Source organism: Oryctolagus cuniculus, chromosome 21 (assembly GCF_964237555.1).
Source record: "Oryctolagus cuniculus chromosome 21, mOryCun1.1, whole genome shotgun sequence".
In the NCBI taxonomy this organism is placed as follows: domain Eukaryota; kingdom Metazoa; phylum Chordata; class Mammalia; order Lagomorpha; family Leporidae; genus Oryctolagus; species Oryctolagus cuniculus.
This window is the reverse complement of record NC_091452.1, coordinates 17,889,775-17,909,747: the sequence shown is the minus strand read 5'-3', so window position 1 is coordinate 17,909,747 and position 19,973 is coordinate 17,889,775. Positions and strand designations below refer to the sequence as shown.

The 19,973-nt window shown below is 51.3% G+C and overlaps 1 protein-coding gene across 2 annotated transcripts in view; it reads left to right on the top strand.

Moving 5' to 3' along the window:
• The first annotated feature begins 10,456 nt into the window (after positions 1 to 10,456).
• The window catches only part of CORO1C (coronin 1C), a 70,755-nt gene continuing 61,238 nt past the window's right edge, over positions 10,457 to 19,973 (top strand). Inside the window, exon 1 of one of the 2 annotated variants that reach the window (XM_051835883.2) lies at positions 10,457 to 10,612. The gene's annotated coding sequence lies outside the window, so the exon portion shown is untranslated. Of the gene's footprint in view, positions 10,613 to 10,918; positions 10,942 to 19,973 lie in introns of those variants that run through there. The other variant, XM_070066012.1, reaches the window with a different exon arrangement.

Here is a 19,973-nt window from a genome sequence, read left to right as displayed (position 1 = left end):
GGCTCTTGGCTTTAGTCTGGCCTAATCCTAGCTGTTGTGGGCATTTTGGGGAGTGAACCAGCAAATGGAAGCCCTTTCTCTCTCTCTCTCTCTCTCTCTCTCTCTCTCTCTCTCTCTCTCTCTCTTTCAAATAATAAATCATTTTTTTTAAGACAGTAGTTGGGACACCTGTGTCCCATATCAGAATGCCTGGGTTGGGCCAGCGCCGCGGCTCATTAAGCTAATCCTCCGCCTGTGGCGCCGGCATCCGGGTTCTAGTCCCGATCAGGGTGCTGGATTGTGTCCCAGTTGCCCCTCTTCCAGTCCAGCTCTCTGCTGTGGCCAGGGAGTGCAGTGGAGGATGGCCCAAGTGCTTGGGCCCTGCAACCACGTGGGAGACCAGGAGAAGCACCTGGCTCCTGGTTTCGGATCAGCGCGGTGCCCCGGCCATGGTGCATCGGCTGCAGCAGCCATTGAGGCGGTGAACCAACAGATAAGGAAGACCTTTCTCTCTGTTTCTCTCTCTCACTGTCCACTCTGCCTGTCAAAAAAAAAAAAAAAAATGCCTGGGGTTGAATCCTGGCTCTGCTCCCAACTCTAGCTTCCCACTAATGCATGTTCTGGGAGACAGCAGGTGGTGGCCCAAGTGGTTGAGTCCCTGGCACTCACATGGGAGTGAAGTGGTTCCTGGACTGGCCTGACCCAGCCCTGACTATTGCAAGAATTTGAGGAGTGACCTGGCAGAGAACTCTCTGTCACTCTGGCTTTTAAATAAAATAAATAAATAAATAAATATGAATCCAAGGAAAGTGTAGAAGAAAGTATATAGCATACCAGAAAAATACTCTTATATCAGACACCAAAAGCATGATCCATAAAAGGCAAACAAATTGAAAAATTGGACTTAATCAAAATTAAAAACATCTTCTTGGTGATAGACTCCACTAAGATGAGCAGGGGCCGGCGCCATGGCTCACTTGGTTAATCCTCTGCCTGTGGTGCCAGCATCCCATATGGGTGCTGGGTTCTAGTCCCAGTTGCTCTTCTTCCAGTCCAGCTCTCTGCTATGGCCTAGGAAGGCAGTGGAGGATGGCCCAAGTGCTTGGGCCCTGCACCCACATGGGAGACCAGGAGGAGGCACCTGGCTCCTGGCTTCAGATCAGCGCAGTGCCAGCTATAGTGGCCATTTGGGGAGTGAACCAATGGAAGGAAGACCTTCTCTCTGTCTCTCTCTCTCTCTCTCTCTCACTGTCTACAGCTCTACCTGTAAAATAAATTAAAAAAAAAGAAAAAAAAAAGATGAGCAAATTACAGATGGGAAAAATATTTGCACACCATATATCTGACAAAAGATAAGCATGTAAGCTAGACAAGGGACTTTCAAAACTCAATAGTAAACAAACAATAAAACTCCAAACAGTTCAAATAGAAAACAAACAAAAGACATGAAGAGACATATAAACATGAAAAGGTATTCAATATTATTAGCTGTCAAGAAATGTGAATTGAAATCACAATGAGATGTCATTATATACTTAATGGAATGGCTAAGAAATACAATAGAATGATAACACCAAATGCTGGCTGTGGGGAGCAATCCGGACTGGACTAAGTTACTCGAATTAGGACTTATTCTATGCATCTGCTCTCCCACAATATGGCGCTGGGAGAGAAGTAAACAGCTTCCGCACAGCTGCCTCCAGTTCAACCAATTAACTGTAGGACTTGCTCCTGATTGGAGAGCAGCGTACTCAGCCGAGTTGGGATTGGCGGAGGAGGACTATAAAGGAGGAGAGAGACGGCATGCACCAGGAACATCTATGGGGAACATCTAAGGGAACCCGTGCAGCCCCCGAGAGAGCCGGCCGGCGGTGTGCCGCTCCCCTGCGGAAGTGGGGAATGCGGCCAGGGGGAACTGCCCTTCCACGGAGGTGGAAGGGATAGTAGCCAACCCGGGAAGAACCAGCAGCAAACCCGGGGAGGGCCGAGCAGATGAAAGAACAGCGCAGGGTCCTGTGTCGTTCCTCCACGAAGAGGGGGAGCGACATAATGGTGCCGTGACTCGGATATGAAGCCTAGGCAGGGCTTAGTGTCGTTCCTCCACGAAGAGGGGGAGCGACATAATGGTGCCGTGACTCGGATAGGAAACCTAGGAGGGAAGAAATGACTCGGATAGGAAACCTAGGAGGGAAGAAATGACTCGGATAGGAAACCTGACTCGGATAGGAAACCTAGGACGGAGAGCAAACTTAGGAGGGAAGAAACGTGACTCGGATAGGAAACTTAGGACGGATATGAAACTTAGGAGGGAAGAAACGGGAAGAACTGGGAAATTACCGGAGAGAGAGACTAGCAAACAGCCTAGGGAAAAGCCGGACGAAAAAGGAGCCGGAAGAAGCTATTGAAAGCCTAGGCATAGACTCAGATACAGACTACGGGGGGAAGCTGGGAGAAATCTCTAAGGTCGAAAGCGAAAGTGAAAGCTAGAACAAACAGACTCGGACGCGGACTGTGGGGAGAGGCCAGGAGAAATGAGGGAGGAATATCGTTGGAGGAAAGCTTGGGGAAACATACCGGGTAGAGAAAAATGCTAGGGAAATTGAAGCCGCGGGGGGCAGGCCGAGGCGGAAACGAAAGCCACTTTGGGGTTCTCAAGTTAGCCCGGGAATAGGGGGCGAAAAGTTAAAACCAGAAGCTGAGACGCAAGCCAGATTGGGATCCGTCTGATTAGCCCGGGGAGCAAAGGACGGGAAGCCAAACCGTGGGGCGGAGACGTACGCTGGGTTGAATTCGCCAGGCTAGCCCGGGGAACTTAGATTGAATGCTAGTGGTGGAGACGCAAGCTACGCTGTGTTACTCGCGGAAGCCGCCGCGTGCAGAGAGAGCACGGGGCGTGAATAGATAGGGAACGCTGGCGTAGGCCGTGGTTCAGACGCGAAAGGGTTAAGCGTGGAGACCGCAGACCGCGCAAAGCCGGGAAGCCGCGCAGAGAGGCGCGCGGGCTGAAGCGGCGCAGAGCCGGGAACCCGCCGGCGGGGCGAGGTGCCGGAAAGCCGCGGGGATAAGAGAAACAGAAGTTTGGAAGTGAAGTAAAAGAGAAATGGGAATGTTGGCAGACAGAAGTAAAATGGGAGAAATAGAAATGCCCGGAGATAGAGAAATAGAGAAAAATAAGGCCTCCCCTCAACATGCCAATTAGAAGGCTTGGATTCGGTCTGCCTAATCAAGTGAGGCGATGAGCACCTGCGGGCAGCTAGCAGCTTATGCGCTGCAGGTCACCGAAGACAGGCACGAATTAACATCAGTAAGGCTTCCCCACAATACAACAATATTAAGCTTGGATTCGGTCTGCCTGATTTAAGGCGGTAAGCGCCAGCAAAGCTCGACCAGAGTATGAGCTGCAGGTCACCGAAGATAGGCACGAACCAACACTAATAAGTCTCCCCCACAATAAGGCAATGAGAAGGCTTGGATTCGGTTTGCCTGATAGGTTTTGTAAGCCCCTGCGGGCAGAGCAGAGCATGCGCTGCAGGGCACCGAACACAGGCATGCATCAGCGCCTAAAAACCTCCTCACAATGGCGAAGAGAGGACCCGGATTCGGTTTTCCTGATTGATAGGACTTGTAAGAGCCTGTGGCAACTCTAGCAAGTAGAGCAGAGTGTGTTCCGCGGGACACCGAAGACAGGCGCATATCAACGCTAAAAAATAAAAAGAAAGGGGGATCTGTGGGGAGCAATCCGGACTGGACTAAGTTACTCGAATTAGGACTTATTCTATGCATCTGCTCTCCCACAATATGGCGCTGGGAGAGAAGTAAACAGCTTCTGCACAGCTGCCTCCAGTTCAACCAATTAACTGTAGGACTTGCTCCTGATTGGAGAGCAGCGTACTCAGCCGAGTTGGGATTGGCGGAGGAGGACTATAAAGGAGGAGAGAGACGGCATGCACCAGGAACATCTATGGGGAACATCTAAGGGAACCCGTGCAGCCCCCGAGAGAGCCGGCCGGCGGTGTGCCGCTCCCCTGCGGAAGTGGGGAATGCGGCCAGGGGGAACTGCCCTTCCACGGAGGTGGAAGGGATAGTAGCCAACCCGGGAAGAACCAGCAGCAAACCCGGGGAGGGCCGAGCAGATGAAAGAACAGCGCAGGGTCCTGTGTCGTTCCTCCACGAAGAGGGGGAGCGACATAATGGTGCCGTGACTCGGATATGAAGCCTAGGCAGGGCTTAGTGTCGTTCCTCCACGAAGAGGGGGAGCGACAGCTGGCAAAGATGTGAAGAAACCAGGTCACTCAGGTTGCTGGTAGGTGCAGGTGACAAATGGCACAATCACTCAGGGAAACAGGTTAGCAATTTCTTCACATACTAATTACACAGTTGCCATACAACCCAGCAACTGTGCTGCTAGGGGGTTTTCAGAGCGGGAAGCTATGCTCATGCAAAAACCTGTACATGAATGGTGACAATGTGTAGAGCAGCTTTACTTATAAAAGCCCTAAACTTGAAAGACCCTGGATGTCCTTCAGTGGGTGAAAGGTTAAACATACCGTGGCACGGGAGTCCACACTAATCAGGAACACCCTATTCAAGCGTGCAGCAACCTGCATGCTTCTCTAGAGATTTATGCTGCATGAAAAAAAAAGCCAAGCCCCAAATGCTACATACCATACAATTCCAATTACGTAACATTGCTGAGAGTTATGGAAACACAGAGCAGATGAATGGGTGCCAAAACTTAGAGCCCGTGAGATCAGGACGGAAGTGGGTGGGGCTTTAGAATAGTAACAAGAAGGATCCTTGTGGGAATGGAAATTTTGTGTCTTGTTTGTATCAATATCGAGATCCAGATTATTACATTGTATTATAGTTTTGCAAGATTGTTATTATGGGGAGAAGCTGGGTAAAGGATACATGTGATCTCTTTGTATTTATTATTATTTTTTTGACAGGCAGAGTTAGACAGTGAGAGAGAGACAGAAAGATCTTCCTTCCGTTGGTTCACCCCTCAAATGGCCGCTATGGCTGGCGCTGTGCTGATCCGAAGCCAGGAGCCAGGTGCTTCCTCCTGGTCTCCCATGTGGGTGTAGGGCCCAAGGATTTGGGCCATCCTCCACTGCCCTCCCGGGCCACAGCAGAGAGCTGAACTGGAAGAGGAGCAACCAGGACAGAATCTGGTGCCCCAGCTGGGACTAGAACCCAGGGTGCTGGCACCGCAGGTGGAGGATTAGCCTAGTGAGCCGCGGTGCCGGCCTCTTTGTATTATTTTTTATACCTGTTGTGAATCTGTAATTTCCTCACAGTAAAAATTTTGATTAAAAAAGGTATCCCATCTGTAGATGGTCATTTAGCACTTTTCCTGTTTTGCAGAATGAAACACTCAAAGCAGAAAGAACCCAGATTTATCAATGCAGGATGAGTTTTTCTTTATTAATTTGGGGGGCAGGGGAGAGAGAGAGAAACAGAGAGAGAGAGAGACAGAGAGAGAGAGAGAGAGAGAGGTCGAGCTTGTATTCACCAGTTCACGCCCCAAAATGACTGCAATGGCCTAGCTTGGAGGTGGGGGGGGGCCTAGCTTGGAGATTCAGGGTGGCAAAGCTTGGAGCCAGGGACTCAAGCCAGGTCTTCCAATGAGTGTTAGGGACCAGCTACTTGAGCCATCCCTGATGCCTCTCAGGGTGCTTATTAGCAGGAAACTGGAGCCAGAAGCCAGAGCGGAGAACTGAACCCAGGCATTCTGATGTGGGGTGTGGGCACGCACAGGGTTAATTCATCCCACACCAACTGTGAGACCAAAAGCCCCCATCCCCCAACCCCTGATGGGGGAATTTTCAGATTCTTCAAGCTTTGTCCCCTTCAGTCACTCAATTCAGTCTTGACTACTGAGATTACTCTCGGGGCTTCCGGTCTCTCCTCTCATCTATTTAATATTATTGTTATTTGTTAATGCTTCCACAGGGCTAATTCATCTACTTCCAGGTTGCCCTGGCAACCTAAGACTAATGTCTCCATTTGGTACTGAAAGAAAACGGAAAAATTACGTGCGGAGGAGCCTCTGAATGCAGGCTCCAGGATTCTTTCTCTTCATGCACGAGCAGGTGTATACGTGGGGCTGGGAATTGTGGGGAGCAACTGGGAGCAACTCGGACTAGACTATGTTACTCGAATTAGGACTTATTCTATGCATCTGCTCTCCCACAATATGGCGCTGGGAGAGGAGTAAAAACAGCTTCTACCCAGCTGCCTCTCACCAACTTGACAAGCTGCAGGACCTGCTCCTGATTGGAGGAGAGCAGCGTACTCGGCGTGTGGGCAGCAGAGTTGGGATTGGTGGAAGGACTATAAAGGAGGAGAGAGACAACATGCACCAGGAACATCTAGGGGGAACATCTATCTGAAGGAACACCTGTGCAGCCCCCCGAGAGAGCTGGCCGGCGGTGTGCCGCTCCCCTGCGGAAGTGGGGAAAGTGGCCAGGGGGAACCGCCCTTCCACGGAGGTGGAAGGGACAGTAGCCAACCCGGGAAGAACCAGCAGCAAACCCGGGGAGGGCCGAGCAGACGAAAGAACAGCGCAGGGTCCTGTGTCGTTCCTCCACGAAGACGGGGAGCGACAGGGAATCACTCTTGTTTTTCCTGATCACTGAATTCCTCTCCATCTAGCATCTGTCTTTGGTCGCTTTGGAAATTACATCAGCATTTGAGTGCAGGAAAAGGGTCTCAAATCCAGCATCTGAGCTGGGCCCACATCCCTCCTTTTAGGGCCAATGTACACACAGCCAAGGGTTCCTCCAGGCCCATAGAGGGGTTGCTGTAGGTTCGAGAATGGTGAGATGGTGGGGGGGTGTTACCCAGCAAAGGGTCATGCAGTTTTCCGGCTGTTTCTGGGAGCAGCAGCTCCTGGCTGACTGCATTTGGGGCAGGTGTGGATGAGGCGGTGGCTCCGCACTGCTTCTTAGCTTTGGAAGCTTCCTGGGCAGCGGTCACTTCCAACAACCCAGGGATAAAACTGGGAACTGAGACAGGCACCAGGAAGGAGAAGGCTTTGGGATTTTTCTTTTTCAGTACATTCTCTGGTACTCTGTGGTGTTGTTATCAAGAGGGGACTGGTGTTATGGGAAATTTTATTTTTATTTCCATCACCTAAAGAAAGAGGAGGGGTGGGTGTTTGGCTTAGTGGTTCAGACACAGGTTGAGATGCCTGAGTCCCATAACAGAGTCCCTGGGTTCAAGTCCTAGCTCCGCTCCCAATTCTGGCTCCCTGCTAATGCAACAGTGATCACTCAAGTAGTTGGGCTTGCCCCTCATGGTGAGTGAGTGAGTGAGTTCCTGGCTCTTGGCTTCAGTCTGGCTCATCTTGGCTGTTGCAAACACTGGGAGAGTGAGCCAGTAGTTGGGAGCTCTCTCTCCTCTCTCTCTCATCTCTCAAATAACAATAATAGTAAAATAATGATAAGAATAAAACAAAAAAAAAAGAAGAAGAAAGAGGAGGAGGAAGTCAGCATATTTTGAGCACCTACTGTGTGCTCAGCACTGTGCTGCCTTCATCCATCAAATCAGATCTCCTGACTCTTCAGAACCACCTCCTGAAATCAGCTTTTGCATGACTCTCACTGTGCAGATGAGGAGAGTCAGGCTGAGTGAGCAAAAGCGGCTCACCCAGAGTTGCAGAGTGAGTCAGTGGTGAGGTCCCATTTTAAACCCAAGTCTGTAGAATCCAAAGTCCACAGTTTTTGTTTTTTTATTTTTTTTATTTTTTTGTTTTGTTTTTGAATTCTGTTATGCTGCCACGGAAGCAGTTAAAAGTAACGACTCACTGGCTAGGAGTGTAGGGTCTGCAATTAGATGGCTGTGCATTCTACCTGGTTCACGTCGTGTGCCCCTGCACAGGTAATTTAGCTTCTCTGACTCTCTACATTTCTTCACCTTCATGGTTGGGAGTTGAGAATTCTCCCAACAGAGATTGCATAAGACTTTGTCCATACAGCAGTCACATGGTTCCTGACATATACAAACCTCCGATAAAGGCAGATATTATCTGTTTCCAAGGAGTAAGTCAGGGCATCACTCAGCTTTTTGTTACTATAAGCAAAATACCTAAGAGCAGCTACTCAGGGAGGAAGAAGGGTTATTTTGGTCTACACATTTGGAGGTTCACAGTGTCTGATAAGAATGATGCATGGTGGAATGTGTGGGGAAGAAGGATCACAGGCAAGCCCAGAAGGAGAGAGAGAGAGAGAGCGAGAGAGGAGAGAGAGAGAGAAGAGAGAGAGAGAGAGAGAGAGAGGAGAGAGAGAGAGAGACTGGGCCTGACTCAGGTCTATATAGCCAGATCTGTTGGGAGAACTGCTCCAGTGCCCTAAAGACGTCCCACTAGGCTTACCTGGATGCCACAATCACATCAGTCTTTCTTTTTAAGGATTTATTTATTTGAAAGTCAGAGTTACACAGGGAGAGAAGCAGAGGCAGAGAGAGAGAGAGGTCTTCCATCTCTTGGTTCACTCCCGGTTCCCTCCCCAACTGGCCACAACAGCCGGAGCTGCGCTGATCCAAAGCCAGGAGCCAGGAGACTCCTCCAGGTCTCCCACAGGGGTGCAGGGGCCCAAGCATTTGGGCCATCCTCCACTGCTTTCCCAAGCCACAGCAGAGAGCTGGACCAGAAGTGGAGCAGCCGGGACTGGAACTGGCGCCCATATGGGATGCCGGCACTGTAGGCAGCGGCTTTACCTGCTACACCACAGCGCGGGCCCCAGTTCTCCACTCAATCCACTAAGCATTGATGTTCATCCACTAACATAAGGCTGTGGGCGGGCAGGCACGTGGTTCAGCAGTTAAGACACCTCTTGGGATGCCTGACTGAGCCCCTGGGTTTGAGTCCAGCTCTGCCTTCCATTCCAGCTCCCTGCTAGTGCACCCAGGGAGACAGCAGATGACAACCAGTGCACCCAGGGAGACAGCAGATGACAGCTCAAGTGCTTGGGCCCCTGCCACCCACGTGGGAGCCCCGGAATCATTTGTGGGCTTCTGGCTTTGCCCCAGCCCAGCCCTGGATGTTGTGGGCATTCGGGGAGTGAAAGTGGATGGACGGTCCCCCCCACCCCCGTCACTGCTTTTCATACAAATAAGAATAAGAAAAAACAAAAACAAAAACAGAAGACTGGGAAGCGCCCACTACATGGGTCTTTAGGCGACACACAAACAAATGTCCGGAACCTAACAGCTTACTCAGCGGCCTGCCGGGCCATCGCCAAGGCTTTTGTGTCTTCCTCCTCCCAGAACCACTCTAAACCCGCGGTGACCACCTGCCTTGTTTAATTAAAGCCAGGGCTCATCACAACAGCGAACTGCCTCCAGCGTCACTTGGCCACCTTTATCTCACCGCAAGGAAGCGAGTGGCAAGCCAGGCCAGGAAGGGGCTGCTCCGAGACAACACGAGACCCGTCCCCTGGCATCCCGCGCCAAAGGTGCCCGGCGCGGTTCTCAGCACCTGCCTAGCCCTGGGAGGGAGGGGCTGCTGCTGTCGTCCCCATTTCACAGACGCAGAAACTGAGCCCTAGGGAGGACGGGTCATTTGCCGGAGAGCTGCGCTGGTTCCAGCGGATCTTGATCTACCTTTCCGAGGCTGATGCTGAAGAGGAACCCCAGCCCCCGGGCCTGGCTTTGCAGAAGGGGTCTCTGCTTTTTTAACAGAGCGACTCTTGCCACGTTCAGGGCTGGGGCGCCCGCGCCCGGGTCAGGCAGCCGGGCAGCAGCAGCGCTGGTGCCCAGCCATTGCAGGGACTTTGGCCAGGGCAGGAAGGGAGCGGCCTCGGAGGCTCCATTTGTCCTCGTCTGCGGAACGCGCTCGGTCAGTAAGCGGGAGGCTCCGGCGGTGCTGCCCGGCCCCGCGGAGGCCGCCCCGCTCGGGGAGCGACAATGGCCAGGGGGCGCAGGGCTGCGGCGCGCCCGAGGGGGCAGGGGCGGGAATTCGCGAATTCGGGGCGTGGCCTGGGCGACCAGCGCTCAGAGGGACAGTGGGCGGGGCTTCTGGAAGTCGGGCGGCAATGAAAGGGCCGCGGGGCTTAGGGAGCCGGGACGCGGGTTCGAGGGCTTGGCCGGGCAGTGGGCGGGGCTAGGAGGAACTGACGTTCCAGTTTTTTAGCGTTTCTAGGACCGTCTTTGAGAAGCCGGCCTTGCGGAGCCGGGGAATCAGTGGGCGGAGCTCTAAGAACCCCGCTCCAGATTCTAAGGAGCAGTGGGCGTGGCTCGGAGGCGCCTGTGGGCGTGGCCCTGCAGCCACTCAGAGAACTGGAGAGCAGGGCGTGAGCTTGGGCATCGCCTTCCTCCGTGGCCCGCCTGCACAGCTCAGCGCGACCAGAGGGGGCGCCGGGGAGGCGGAGGCGTGGAACGGAGGGTGGGAAGCGGGCTTCCCCTCCGGAAGTGGGCGTGGCGCGCCCCAGCCCCGCGGCCCTGGTTGGCTCCGGCGCGGCGCGGAGGCGGGGCTGGAGCGCGGCGGCAGGGGCGGCGGCGGCTGCCCGTGCCCCTCCCCCGCGCGGCGCTCAGTGCCAGGCGGGAGGCGGCAGCGGTTGGAGGCTTCGCCGGGCTTTGCAGCTGGGACTTCGGCGGCGGTGGCGGCGGCGCCTGAGGCACCTCGGCCCTGGTGAGCGGCGCGCGCTCGGCGGGGCCGCTCGGGAGCGAGCCGGGCGGGCGGACCTGTCCTCCCAGCATGTGCCGGCGCCGGCTGACAGGAGCCGGCGGGGCGAGGGGCAGGGCCCGGTGGCGGGGATTGGGCTGGAGTGGGCGCGCGGGGCGCGGAGCCTTGGGGCTGGGGGTGCTGCCCGAGGCTCGGGGTCTGGGGGGAGGGGAGTTGGGGACAGAACCAGTTGGCCTGGGGGGCGTGAGGCGGGGTCCCTGTGGGGAGGGCTTTCCTGGTCGGCTGAGGAGCCGTGGGCCGAGTGGGGACCGACGGGACGCGGCTGCTCAAGAAAGGTTTCTGGGGGTCGGAGGCCGGCCGCCTGGTTGGGTGCGGTGCTGGGTGGGGAGAGGCCCCCGAGGCTAGGGCGCTGCGCCCCGGGGCGCCAGGCCCGGGGGCGGGGTTTCGGCCGCCCTAGGGAGCGAGTGGGTGGGTGGGGGGTGGGCTGGGGCAGGGCTCACGTGGGGCCGGGGCGAGCTGGGCCCTGCCTGGGAGGGGCGAGGGCGGCCGGCTGGCCTGGGGGGTGCTTGGCTTTGGGCCCCCAAAGGTCTGGGTTGGGGGCCAGGCAGGGCGGGGCAGGGCTAGCGCTGGAGCAACGTGGGTGGGGGCGGCTTGGGAAGTGGCCGCGCCGGGACTGGCGGCCGGGTGGGGGTGGGGGGTGGGGTGGAGAGAGGAAGAACCCGGCCGGGTCGGGGCCCCTGGGGCGCCCGAGGGAGCTGGGTGATTGAGAGATGTGCGCCCCTCACAGCGGAGCCGCTGGCGAGGGACGCTGGGTGCAGGTGGGGCTCGAATCGACTGAGGCCGAAGTCAGATGTTGCGGGTGGCAGTGGACGACCCGAGCCCTCCCGCCCGTCCCCGCCGGCGCACCCGCACCGGCGCGGGGTCTCTCCAAGGATCTGGCGTGCTGGGGGAAGTGGCAGGCTGCGGGGAGAGCCGAGAAGAAAGGGGCTTCCTCTGGCAGGGAGGTGCTGGCCCTGCCGTCCTTTTTTGGGAGTGTTCAAAGGGTTTTGAGCTCTGGAAAAGGAAACGTAGACCTCGCTGCATCGTGGTTTAGAATCACATCCTATATTTGGCTTTAATGTAGGCTGCCCTTGTTTTGTGGTGCCTGAAGTGCTTGCTCTACATGTTGCAAACGTGGGATTTAGAGTGAGGAGCAAATTGCAAGTTGTTCAGCCTCCCCCAGGAGAGCAAGACACAAAGGCTTTTTTCCTTCTTAAAAGACATTGAAAAAGAAGACAGCGTTTAGAAACTGGTCCCGGCCGGCGAATATATAGTGCTTTAGGAAATAGTTCGCCCAAGGTATTGGGCCCTCTTCTCGCAGCCTTCTTGCCTGGAATTACGTTCCAAGACGGTGGGGTTCTCACTCACTCTATATAATAATGCATCTCATTGTCCTTATGTGGCGGAACTCTGTCCCAACCCCAGGGCCTGCGAGAGTAGACGGAAACGTGATTAAGTCTGAGCAGTTGCTTTGTACCGTCTGTTCAGTGGTGAAGACAAATAGATATCTGTTCAATACTAATTTACTTTTTGCATTCTCTATAAAACCGAATACATGGGCAAAAGTCTGTTTTGGATTTCATTCTATATATTTCAGAAGCTGACTTAAGGAAACTAATATTTTGGTTTGGGGTTTGTTTCAAAGTCATGATATTTGAGTGTGAAGTCTTAATAGTCAGCATTGCACCTGACAGTTTGGAAATAGGGAATTGTATTGTATCTTCGGCCTCAAAGTGAAATGTTTTGTGGTAGGTGATGGTTATGTGTCCTGAAGATTGAACCAACACTTGGTATAAAAATCAGATTTTTCTGACAGATCTGGAATGTGCTTTGTCCGTGCTTGTTTTTGATTACTTGTGGAAGACACATTAAAACCTGGTGGATTTTAATATACTTGCCAGTGAATATTACTGCACACAATGCTGAATTTCTCACGATCATTGTTACTTTGCCTGCAGGTTGTGCTAATCAGCATTTATGTCTTTACGTTGAGGTTTAGATTCAGAGTTGGCAAAGAGCATTTTTTAAACATTGTTGAATATTTTTGATGTAAGTTTTATGTTTAAGGCATCTGTCACTTCTGGGGTCCACTCCAGCCATGGGGAGGAGGGTCTGACGCCTCTGATGGAATATTCAAGAGGATTAATTATCAGTTCTCAGTTAAGTAAGTGGGATATGGAAGAGCCCGTTCTTCATGGCAGAATATTCACTTCTTAACAATTCCTTTTGCCACAGACTGGTACTTTAGAAAATATTAGTTGGTAGTTTTACCTTTGACCTCTTTCAGAGGTGGAACAATAATAATTTTGTGGGTGGGGCAGTAGCATATTGGAGTGCTACTTTCTTATGCACGTGGTAAAACCTCTTAAGCTGGTTTTTCCATTTGATGACTTCCCTGGTACCCTAGCCCTGAGTTATGGAAACTCCTTTCTGACGTTGTGAGCACGTCATTTTAAATGTAAGGTGCCTTTTTTGTATGAAAACACAGAATTCTTCATGAATATTTCAGTATGACCCAGTCCCTAGAATGTTAAGTAATAGAGTCTCTCTGGGCTTTCACTGCTCGAGTTCAGGTCCTCTAAAGTGAGTGAACAAGATTCCACATGCAACGCATTCACTTTGTGTTTCAGCAATGTATAATGGAATCTTTTTTGTTTATAACAGATGTACTGAGATATAATTCACATATCATACAGTTCACCCACTTACAGCACACAATTCAGTGGTTTTTAGCATGTTTACAGAGTTATGTGGCTATCACCACAGTCCATTTTAGAACATTTTCATCAACTCCCAAAAGAAACCCCACAGGATTGGTCCTCCCTCACCATCCCCCTCTCTCTTTATCCTGAGGCAGCCCCTAATCTACTTGTTGTATGGATTTGCCTGTTTTAGACATTTTATTTTTTAAATATTTTATTTATTTGAAAGAGTTACAGAGAGAGGTAGAGACAGAGAGAGAGAGAGAGAGAGAGAGGTCTTCCATCTGCCGGTTCACTCCCCAAATGGCTACAATGCCAGAGCAAATCCAATCCGAAGCCAGAAGCTTCTTCCAGATCTCCCATGTGGGTGTAGGGGCCCAAGGTCTTGGGCCATCCTCCACTGCTTTCCAGGCACATTAGCAGGGAGCTTGATCAGCAGTGGAACAGCTGGGACTTGAACCAGGGCCCATGTGGTATGCCAGCGCTGCAGGCAAATGCTTTAACCATCAGTGCTGGCCTCTGGACATTTTATGTAAGTGAAGTCATGTGGTGTAGCTTGTATAATTAACATGCTTTTGAGGTTTATGTCTGTTTTAGCAAGTATAGTACCTTATCCTTTTTTTTCTGGTTGAGTAATTCCATTGTGTGGATTTACCATATTTATCCATTTAACAGTTGATGAGCATTTGAGTGTTTCCCATTTTTGGCTATTACGAATGTTGTTGCTGTGAATGTTCAAGTACTGGATTTTGGCAAACTTAGGTTTTCATTTCTTGTGAGTATATAGGAGTGAAGTTGCCAGGCCAGATGGTAACTATGTTTAACTGCTGGAGGAACCATGGACTTGGTACTTGGGCCATCCTGCTTTCCCAGGCACGTTAGCAGGGAGCTGGATCAAAAGTGGAGCAGCCAGGACTTGAACTGGTGCCCCTATAGGATGCCAGCATTGCAGGCAGATTTATTTATTTTATTAGAAAGGCAGAATTAGAGAGAGAGAGAGAGAGAGACTAAGAGATCTTCCATCTGCTGATTCACTCCCCAGATGGCCACAATAGTCAGGGCTGAGCCAGGCCGAAACTCCATCTTGGTCTCCCATGTGAGTAGCAGGGACTTGGAACATCTTCCACTGCTTTCCCAGGTGCATTAGCAGGGAACTGGGGCGGAAGTAGAGCAGCTGAGACTCCAGCTGGAGCTCTATGGGATGCTGGCTTCCGAGGTGGTAGCTTAACCTGTTGAGCCACAAAGGCTGGGGAGGGGTGGCGGGAGGGGACCTCATTATGCTTTTGATCTGCATTTTCCTGGTAGCTAACGATGTTGCACACCATCGCATGTGATCAGTGGACGTTTGTGTATCTTCTCTGGAGAACTGTCTTCAGATGCTTTACCCATTTTTTAGTAGGTTGTCTTTATTGTTGAAAGATTTGTTTATGTATCCTAGATGCGAACGCCTTATCAGATACATGACTTAAAATTTTTTTCTCCCATTCTGCAAGGTGTCTTTTCACTTTCTTGATGGTGTCCTTTGAAACACAAACATTTTACATTTAATGACATCTAAGTCACACTTCTTAATGTGGGTGTGGATCACAGCAGTTTCTGATTCAGCCTGCTTTCTCTCTCAGCACTGCTCTTCCCATGTCTTTATCTTCATTGCCGTTCCCTGAAAGGTCACACCTTTTAAATCTGGTGCGCTTACCATGCTACCTCCTTTCCACTTTCCGAATCCCACTTGACCTTTGGGATCCAGCTTGTAAGGTTTTTTTCCCTCTTGAGAACTTCCTCATCACATCAGTAGACATTGTTCCTGCCCTCGTGGGCTGTGCATTCGTCACTGCGGTCTTCTACCAGGAAGTGGACCTGCATTTGAGGTCACAGCGTGAAAGGTCCGTCCCTATAGACAGCAGAATGCAGGTGAGAAATTCCCAGGGGAGCCACACTGAGCGTCTCCTTCCAGTAGCTTTGGTTGCCATCGCCTAATAATTATTTGCATAATGAATCATTATTGAAGTTAACTGAAAAGATCCTGGGATCAGTGTTTTTTTTTTCTGATTATTATTAGTAGTAGTATTTTTTTTTTTTTTTTGACAGGCAGAGTGGACAGTGAGAGAGAGAGACAGAGAGAAAGGTCTTCCTTCCGTTGGTTCACCCTGCAATGGCCGCTGCGGCCGGCGCACCGCGTTGATCCGAAGCCAGGAGCCAGGTGCTTCCTCCCGGTCTCCCATGCTGGTGCAGGGCACAGGCACTTGGGCCATCCTCCACTGCACTCCCTGGCCACAGCAGAGAGCTGGCCTGGAAGAGGGGCAACCGGGACAGAATCCGGCGCCCCGCCCGGACTAGAACCCAGTGTGCTGGCGCTGTAGCCAGAGGATTAGCCTATTGAGCCATGGCGCCGGCCTAGTAGTAGTATTTTTAAGATTTATTTATTTGAAAGGCAGAGATACATAGGAGGGAGAATGAAAGTGAATGAGAGAGAGAGAGAGAATGAGAGAATGAGAGTCTTTCATCCATTGGTTCACTTGCCAAATGGTTGCAATGGCTGGGGCTGGACCAGTCCGAAACTAGGAGCCAGGAGCTTCTTCCAGATCTCCCACGTGGGTGCAGGGGCCTAAGACTTGGGCCATCTTCAGCTTCTTTCCCAGGTGCGTTAGCAGAGAGCTGTATTGGAAGTGGAGCAGCCAGACTCAAACCAGTACCCCTATGGGATGCCGGCACTGCAGGTAGAGGCTTAACCTTCTATGCCATAGTACTGGCTCCTCTGATTATTATTAATGTCTTTAACTGCTTATGTTAAAGTAGCATGAATATGTGTGGTGTTTGACTTTAGAGTTGAGATGCCTGCACTCCGTATCAGAGTGTCTGGGTTCAATAACTGGCTCTGGTTTCTGACTCCAACTTCCTTCTAATGCAGACCCTGGGAGGCTTTGGGGATGGCTTAGGGGTAGGGAGTGTCCTGAAAATGGGCCAATAAGGCCTGCAGAATCCTGGTTAGTCTTGCCCAGGCAACCGCAGGTGGGACTTGAAATTCAGTGAATCTACGGCATGCTAATTTTTAAGTTGATAATTTTGTATGACTCACAGGTGATGTTATAAATATCCAGATGGCCCTTGGCAGAAAAAAGGTTCCCACTCCTGTGAATTGGGTTCTTGCCACCCATGTGAGCGACCTGGACTGAGTTCTGGTTTACTGCTTCATGAACAAGCAGATAGAAGCTCTCTCTCCTCAAACAAACAAGCAAGCCAATTTCAGCTTCCTACCGATGTACACCTACCTGGAAGGCAGTAGGTGGTGACTCTCACGTGTGCTAAGCCCTGGCTGTTGCAGGCATTTTGGGAATGGACCAATAGATGGACAGTCTGTCTTGCAGTTTCTCTCTCTCTCAAAAAAACAGTCAATAAGTAAAAATTTTAAAAACTAATAAAAGGAGAACAGAGGTCATTGGTAATTCCCCCCTGCCTTCGTGGCATCCAGGTCTGATTCTTACCAACAGTGTTCAGGTGTAAAACCCAGTGCTTAAAACATTTTCCTGAGGGCAAAATATTCTCGCCTAGATTTCCTCCCCCAGTGAACAGTAATGACTGATGCGCAGCCTTCTCAGGGGGCAGTTGGCCAGGGTGAGCGCAGTTAGTGGGGTGTGATTTAGCAGTACCACATGCATGTGGGCCACCCTGATGGTACTGAGTTAGTGCTGGAGCTGCCCTCATGCCCTCGTGAGAATGGCTGTAAGTCTAATAGGGGCACATACTTTCTTTTCATCTGACTTGTTAGTATTCTTGAGTTATATTTTGTACTCTTTATCTTCATTATTTTAAAAGATTTATTTTATTTATTTGAAAGAGTTACAGAGAGAGAGGTCTTCCATCTGCTGGTTCACTCCCCAGATGGCCGCAATGGTTGGAACTGTGCTGATCCGAAGCCAGGAGCTTCTTCCTGGTGTCCCACGTGGGTGCAGGGGCCCAAGGACTTGAGCCATCTTCTGCTGCCCACCAGGGTTCACATTAGCAGGAAGCTGGATCCAGCCTGATCCCAGGCACTCTGATATGGGATACAGGTGTACACATCTCAGGTGAACCCCTTTGGCCACAGGGGCCCAACACTTGGGGTGCTTTTTCTTCTTCTGTGTTCATTAAAGTTGTCAGAAGGTAGTAAGGGAGAGAAAAAACATGAATTTCAGATTTCTTCTTTGTCTCTAATGAGACTTCGCGACTGTGGGCATCTTAGCTTCTTAGTTTTCTGTTTTCAGGAACTGAGGCTGCAAAGGTGCAGGCCCTCAGAGCCAGGTGAGCTGGATTTCACTCTTGGCTCCACTGCTTGCTGGCCGTGACTGCCTGAGCCCTGCTTTCCCCCTTCTGTAGTATGGTGATGCTAATGGCTGCTTTACAGGGCCATTGTCAAGACTAAATGAGGAAGAGTATGTAAAGACCCTGGTACTGCAGCAGACACTGAATACATTTCCTCTTCCTTTCAAATGTCTGTTAGTGAATGCAGCTGCTGAAAATCAAATAGTTTATCTGTAGTTTATCTCTGATGTTAAGCTGTTGAATATAGATTCTCACTTCCACTTGAGGATTTTAGGATGAATCAAAGTTGAATTGCAGAACAGGAAAAAAAAAAGGTCTAATTTTAGGATGGAAAGGTGGTGGTAAATATGAGACACTGTTTTTTACATTTGTCAGAATTGGAAATGTCTCTTCAGTCAAGCTTCCCTTATTCTACTTGTACTCTGTTGATCCGCTTGTTTTGAAGAAAATGGTTTAGTGCCTGGCAAAAGATTGATCTTTGGGGATTTGGAAAGAGCTAGCACTGCAGTGCTTGAGATACTTACCTGGTTGTGATGTGACTGGCCACGTTGTGATGAGTGTACCATTCTGTGCAGGAAAAGAGCTGCCAGGGTCTCAGGGGATGTTAAATTAGGCCTGTCGTTTGGATCTCACATTAATCACAACAGATGATTCCCCCTGTTTGCCGCAGCAATAAGAAATCAAATCAAAATAATGCAAAGGTCAGAGGAAGAGAAACTGGAATATAAATGGGGAAGCCTATGTATGATGAGACTGAAGGCTGTGATTTCAGGATACATAGTGATCTTTTTCTCTTTGCTTATACGCTTATCTGCATTTCATTTTTTAAAAAAAGATTTATTTGTTTGAAAGGCAGTGTGACAGAGAGATTTTTCATCCCATTTCACTGCCCACATGCATGTAACAGCCAGGGCTGGGCCAGGTAATCTATTCAGGTCTCCTGCTTGCATGATGGGGACTCAAGAACTTGGGGCCATCATCTGTTGCTTCCCAGGCACATTAGCAGGAAGCTGGATCTGCTTCTTCTGGGTCTCCCATGTGGGTGCAGGGGCCCAAGGACTTGGGCCATCTTGTACTGCTTTCCCGGGCCACAGCAGAGAGCTGGATCAGGTGGAGCAGCCGGGATGTGAACCAGTGCCCATATGGGATGCCGGCACTGCAGGCGGCGGCTTTACCCACTATGCCACAGTGCGCCCCCCCCCCCCTTTTTTTAGGTTTACTTATTTCTTTGAAAGGCAGAGTTAAAGAGAGAGAAAGAATGACAGAGGGGTCTTCCACCTGCTGGTTTACTCCCCAAATGGCTGCAATGGTCAGGTTGTGCCAGGGCCAAAGCCAGGAGCCCGGAGCTTCTTCCAGGTCTCCCACGTGGGTGCAGGAGCCTAAGGACTTGGGCCATCTTCCACTGCTTTCCCAGGCCATAGCAGAGAGCAGGATCAGAAGTGGAGCAGCCAGACTCAACCAACTGGGATGCTGGCACTGCAGGTGGTGGCTTTACCTGCTATTCGACAGCACTGGCCCCACAATGCCTGCCTCTACATTTCATTTCTTAACAACATTTTGTTTGAGAGGCAGAGAGAGAGGGAGACCTCCCATCTGCTGGTTCACTCTACAAATGCCTGCAGTGGCTCCTGGCTGGGACCAGAGCCTAGGAACTCAATCTGCATTTTCCACATGGGTGGCAAGGATCCAAGTACTTGAGTCATTACCTATCACCTTCTAGGGTGTGTATTAGCAGGAAGCTGGAATCAGGAGGCAGAGTGGAGCTGTGACTTGAATCCAGGCACTCAGATGTGGGACGATGGGTCCCAAGTGGTATCTTAACTGTTGTACCAAATGCCTACCCCTACACTGTTTTCTTAAAACAAAATTTGGGACCAGTATTGGTGTAGCAGGTTAAGCTACCGCTTGCGACACCAGCATCCTGTGTGGGCACCAGTTCATGTTCCAGCTGTTCTATTTCCAATCTAGCAATCTAACTCCCCCCCCCCCCCCTTTTTTTTGGACAGGCAGAGTTAGACAGAGAGAGAAAGGTCTTCCTTCCGTTGGTTCACCCCCAAATGGCTGCTATGGCTGACGTGTTGCGCCGATCCAAAGCCAGGAGCCAGTCACTTCCTCCTGGTCGCCCATGTGGGTGTAGGGCCCAAGGACTTGGACCATCCTCCACTGCCTTCCTGGGCCACAGCAGAGAGCTAGACTGGAAGAGGAGCAACTGGGACAGAATTCGGCGCCCCAACTGGGACTAGAACCTGGAGTGCTGGCACCGCAGGTGGAGGATTAGCCTAGTGAGCTGTGGCGCCAGCCCCTAGCTCCCTTCTAATGGCTTGGGA